This window comes from Panthera onca, chromosome A2, assembly GCF_046562875.1.
Source record: "Panthera onca isolate mPanOnc1 chromosome A2, mPanOnc1 haplotype 2, whole genome shotgun sequence".
NCBI classification, from domain to species: domain Eukaryota; kingdom Metazoa; phylum Chordata; class Mammalia; order Carnivora; family Felidae; genus Panthera; species Panthera onca.
Genome location: NC_138340.1, coordinates 167163318 through 167168935, shown reverse-complemented (window position 1 = coordinate 167168935; position 5618 = coordinate 167163318). Strand labels below are relative to the sequence as shown.

The following is a 5618-nucleotide window of genomic DNA, read 5'->3' as shown; positions in this document are numbered from 1 at the left end:
AATGCGGTCAGCTCAGCGTGAGTGGCCGGCCGGACAGGCGGACGTCTCCGAGGTGGGGTGGGGTGGGCCTGGTGGCCGTGGAGCAGAGCTTGGGAGGGAAGCTTTCTTTTTTCTTTCAACTGGTGGCATGGAGAGAGAAATTTTAATAAGGAAATAAGCATCGATACGTGTACATACACAGGACGCCCCTCACCCGTATACGCTGCACAGGTTGGCACAACCCTATCAAAAACATACCATGACAGAAAGGTTTCAGTAAGTTGTTCTTGGCATTTTCACCCAGATGGGTACTTAGGTAGTTTAGCTCTTGATAGGACTGGGTTATTCATATATTTAAGAGTATATGGTCATGTTTTTTAAAATGGCTCAAGCCGGGGCGCCTGGGTGGCTCAGTCGGTTGAGCGTCCGACTTCGGCTCAGGTCACGATCTCGCGGTCCATGAGTTCGAGCCCCGCATCGGGCTCTGGGCTGATGGCTCGGAGCCTGGAGCCTGTTTCCGATTCTGTGTCTCCCTCTCTCTCTGCCCCTCCCCCGTCCATGCTCTGTCTCTCTCTGTCTGAAAAATAAATAAATGTTAAAAAAAAAAAAATTAAAAAAAAAATAAAAAAAAATGGCTCAAGCCGACCTGTCTAAAGCAGTAAGCCAATAGGACGCCGTGGTCATCACGTGGAAAAGAAGATCATTATTCTGTATTAGGTCTGAAGGAGGTGTTTTGGAGAAAGGGCAGCTTGGGACATCAAGAGTCGGAGTGAGTCATTCCAGGCTAGGGTACTGTGGTCACTAGGAGTGGTTACCAAGAGGCTGAAGGTAAATGTCCTCCAAGGAACTGCCCGTGACTGGCTTCGTGGCGGTCAGGCGAGGGACTGTTTCCGTGGTCCTCTGTAAGATGATGCAAGTTTTTTTATCCTCGACAGGGTCTTCGAGGTTGGTGTCGGATCAGCACGGGGTCGCTCCTGGCGTGCTCCTAGCAGTAGGACACGGGGTCCGTGAATGCCTTTGACACCTTGATTCTCTCCCCGGGGGGTGGGGGCTCCATCCTCGGTGGCACAGTTCCCCGCGCCTGGGCGATGCTGCTGGTGCTCGCCGTTTCACCCGACATCGTCAGGTGTTGCTTTTACCTGGAACCAGTAAGACTTCCTGGGCCCACCGTTTTCAGGTTGAAAGTGGCAGAACGAATCACCTGCGCCCGCCGTGGCGGGCCCACCCGCCTGCCGGTGCGGCCTCCCCCTCCGCCGCCAGGGACTCGGCGTCCAAGGGCTCCTCGGGAGGGGACTTTCCGTCACGCACATTTCCGTGTGGACGCGGTTCTGAGACGGTGCTGGTGTCCTGGGGAGGAGAGGTACTCGGCCGAGTTCTGTGCACTTTTATTTCCCTGATTATTTTGAATTTCCAAGTCAATTTTGGATCTGGGGTTCTCAATTTACCCTCTGGGAGGGGGACCCCGCTCCCTCAGGAACAGTATTTCAGTGAGGAAGCTCCCGTTCGTGGGGCGACTTCCCACGACAAAGAAATGTCGCTTGCATGTGCACTTGGGAAACGCTCTTATGATTTAAAAATATATTGACACGGAAAGACTTGGCCGAGTGGCCGCGTTGCAAGAACTCAGTGTTGATAGCAGAATGTGATGTATTCCCTCCCCAAATAAGATCATTGGGGATAAGCTATGAATAATTTCCACGTTTATTTTCACACGATATTTGTTTTTAGTAGCACGCTGGGACTTAACGTGATGACAGACAACTGTTGTGTTTTTCCGTTTCCCTCACTGGAGCTAACAAAGGGCACCAGACAGTCCCTTGGCTGGAACCTCCTTTCCCTCTGCTGGCACCAGGTGGCGCCGTGTTGCAGGTTCTTGAAACGTTAATTTATTATTTTAAAAATGGAATTCAGGAATTAGGGCTGCTGGTATTCTAGGTCCACTAGATTTTGGAGAGTGTTCCAAGTGGTGGGTAAGAGATTCATCAAAGACTGTATTTAAGATTTTTTCCCCCAGTCTCCATTCTCGTCTGTTAGAGTAGGAAAACTCTTTCTTCCCAAATCTTGATTTTCAGGAGAGGTGGGGAGAGAGTGTCCCTACACGTGGCTTGTGCGAAGCAAAATCTTGATGCTTTTGCATCACCACCTTCCCATTTTTCTGCTCTGTTCTCCCGTTCTACTTGTAGAAAAGTGATTTATTAAGGGTAAATTATACTAAAATGTGAGTGACTTATTTTTACTAGAGGAATGGATGCACAGAATAACATTTGGCACAGAAGATTGGAGTTTTAGCCCTCGGTGACAAACTGGTTTGGAAAACATGTTTAAGATTTACTTTTACCTCTAACCTTAGCAGTATTCTTTTTATCTGGACAGATAACAAAACCATACGTCGTTTAGTATGATGAATACATTTTGCTCAAGGCAAATTTGGTTTTCCTGGTTTTCACAAGAATATTAAAGCTAAGAACGGCCACTGTGGGTTTACAATTAACGAATAAATATTTTTGAAGCATTGATTTGAAGTCTGAGAGGATCTGTGTACAAAATGGAACAGGAAAAGACGTCTGAATACCCAGGAACGCTGTAATTGATGTGTTTGAATCTTGAAAACACTATTTATCATTGTCGCTAATGCAGAGTAATATATACTGCCGACGCTTCAAAAGAACGGGGTGAATTCCGTTGTTGAAATTACAGTTCTATTGTGCATTCTGTCGGGTTATCCTTTATTTTTACAAAAATAGTCCTCCTGCTGAACATATATTTTGAGATTAAGAAGTGCCTATTCTTTCTCACAGGAGAATATTTCTCACCCCTCAGTTCTTAAAGCAGATGAGAGCTTTCGAAAGAGGACTCTCGCGGCACGCAGGACGGAATGACTGAGGGAAGCGAGAGTTGGGAGAGAACTCCCTTCTCTTAGCCATTTATTTGGAGGGTACTTAATGAACACCTACTATGTGCCGGGCATTGTACCAGACAGCGGCGACATGGTGGTCAGTTCTAACGTTTATTTATTTTTGACAGAGAGACAGACAGCACGAGCAGGGGAGTGGCAGGGAGAGAGGGACACAGAATCGGAAGCAGGCTCCAGGCTCCCAGCTGTCAGCACACCGCCCGACGTGGGGCTCGAACTCAGAAACCGTGGGATCGTGACCTGAGCCAGAGCCAGACGCTTAGCCAATGGGGCCGCCCAGGTGCCCCGGTGGTCAGTTCTGAGTAAGGAGAGATGAAATCCTTCATGAGATGTTGAATGGCTGCATTAGGGGGCAGCAGGGACACAGGACGGGACAGACCCCAGAGATTCTGGAAGTGGACTTGCCAGAGTGCGGGGTGTCTTGAACGTGGAGCAGGGATGGGGATGAGCACATGACAGTCCCACCGGTTCCTCCCTTCCCTGAGCACATGGGGAGCGGGCAGGCATGTGGACAGAGCCCTCCCGGGAGTCATTCGGAGTCTGTATTTGTTCCCGTCTCCACTCGTGCCCCCACTGGCCGTCCCGCATCCACATCTCCTCGTTCCACAGTCAGTTAAGGGGAGGAGTACTGTTAATTTTTTTAACGTTTATTTATTTTTGAGAGACAGAGCATGAGCAGGGAAAGGGTGGAGAGAGAGGGACACACAGAATCCGAAGCAGGCTCCAGGCTCTGAGCTGTCAGCACAGAGCCCAATGCGGGGCTCGAACCCATGAACCAGGGCTTGAACCTATGAACCGTGAGATCATGACCTGAGCCAAAGTTGGACACTTAACTGACTGAGCCACCCAGGCGCCCCTGATGGGAGGATTACTATTAATAATTTTTTAAACTCTAGCCAACCACTGAAAAACATACCCAGATACAACGGTGTTGGGTTTCCATGATGGGAACGGTACGTAAACGTCTATGTTTATTATGTTCACACGGAGGCCATGTCTTTAACGTGAAAAATCCTTAAAGCACAGTATCTGGTGCCTCTCTGTCCCCAGTCGCCGTGGAGTAGAGGCCTGCAGCTCTCAGAGGATGGGAAGGGAAATGACGCTTCCTGACTCAGTCATTCAAGTACTGGGCGAGTGTACTCAGTGTTTGCGCTGGGCTACGTCTTGCGCCGCATAATCCCTACCCTGCAGACTGTCCCCAGGCTGTGTGCCCGCCAGCTCTGTGACCTCGGGCATTCCCTGGTCCCTTAGTTCACACCTGTGACAAGATATGTGAAGAACCCGGAGTCGTTCCTCTTTCACGTCAGTTCCCTTCGCCCGCAAGCAGGTGACAGGCTGGTAACTGGGACAAAAAACAAGTCACCATGAAAGAGGCACTCACTCCCCACCTGTCACAGTGAAAGCAGCTTCCGGAACGGGAATCCCAGTCGGGGCTCCACTTCTATTCTGCTTTATCCTTTTCTCAGGCCTCCTAGGACACGGGTGTGGGTTTGTAAAGCTTCTGACAGTGGGAGCCGAATGGCTCGTCCCGGCTCTGGGGGGCGGGCAGCGATGACTGATGTCAAGGAGGGCTGACTGTTTCTCAGTTACGTGCAGGGGAAGAAAGAACAGCCCACATCGCCATGGAATTCGTTCCTCGTGTGTTTACCGTGCGCTCGGGGGGTGTTTTCTTACGCGTGCAGGGAGAGATGCGGAGGGGCACCGTTGCACGTGCTGGTCGCTCCCCTGCGCTGACCTGTCCCCCTGCCTTGCTCTGGGCCTGACCACTGAATTCGGGTGCTGGGAACGGCTCTCTAGAGATGTATTACTGCACACACGTGGTCCTGTGACTCTCAGGAGGACAGAGTCTGCAGACTTCGGTCTGGTGCGTCTCGTCTACTGTCCACACCACCCGGAGACTGCGGGGAACGTGGCACACGGGGACGCGGGGGCTTCTCAGCAGACGGTCACCAGCCTTCTAGGAAGATGAGGCCAGGACGAGCTGTGCAGGGCGGTGCGCGGCAAGAGCGACCGGGGTCGTGCGGGAGGGGGATGGCTGTGGACTTGCGTCATGCCGGCACCTGTGGAGCCGTGGGGACTGACCCGGGCCACGCCGGCGACGTGGGGCGTGACCCGGGCCACGCCGGCGACGGGGACGTGGGGCCTGACCCGGGCCACGCCGGCGACGGGGACGTGGGGCATGATGGTGATGGGGCCGTGAGGTATGACACGGGCCACGTTGGTGACACCACGTTAGACGCGTCCCCTTTGCTGAGGGTGCTGCACAAAGAACCCCGGAGGCCCCTGGTCCCAGACGCCTCCCTTTCCTCATGCACTTATAGGCATCTGTGTGGTGCACTTGGCCGTGGGAAAGGGGCGAGCCCGTGGCTACCGAGGGCGTCTTCCCTGCCATCCTGCAGGGTCTCACCCTGGCCGGCAGAGCAGACTTTTGTCTGCCTGGATCTCTGGCGCAGGTGTGACCGCATCATGTGCAGCCGGCCCGGGGGGCGGGTTCCTGCAGTGCCCCCCCCCCCACCCCCCCTCTCCGGGGACAGCCCTCACCAGCCGGTTGGTGGCAAGTGTGCTCCCTCTCCCTCAGCCCAACGCACCTTCTGGGGTGGCACTTCCTCTTCCACCTGCTTCCTTTGTGAGCCGGGAGGGGCCGCAGGGCTGAGGACTGTCCCTGAGCCACGCGGCCCCTCTGTTCCGCCACCAGGGACCCCGGCTCCCCCAGCCTCCCGGCGCT

General features: G+C 53.3%; 1 pseudogene; it reads right to left on the bottom strand.

The window, feature by feature from the left end:
- Positions 1–607: 607 nt before the first annotated feature.
- Positions 608–1099, bottom strand: LOC132675379 (guanine nucleotide-binding protein G(I)/G(S)/G(O) subunit gamma-12 pseudogene; annotated as a pseudogene).
- Between the last annotated feature and the right edge of the window lie 4519 nt (positions 1100–5618).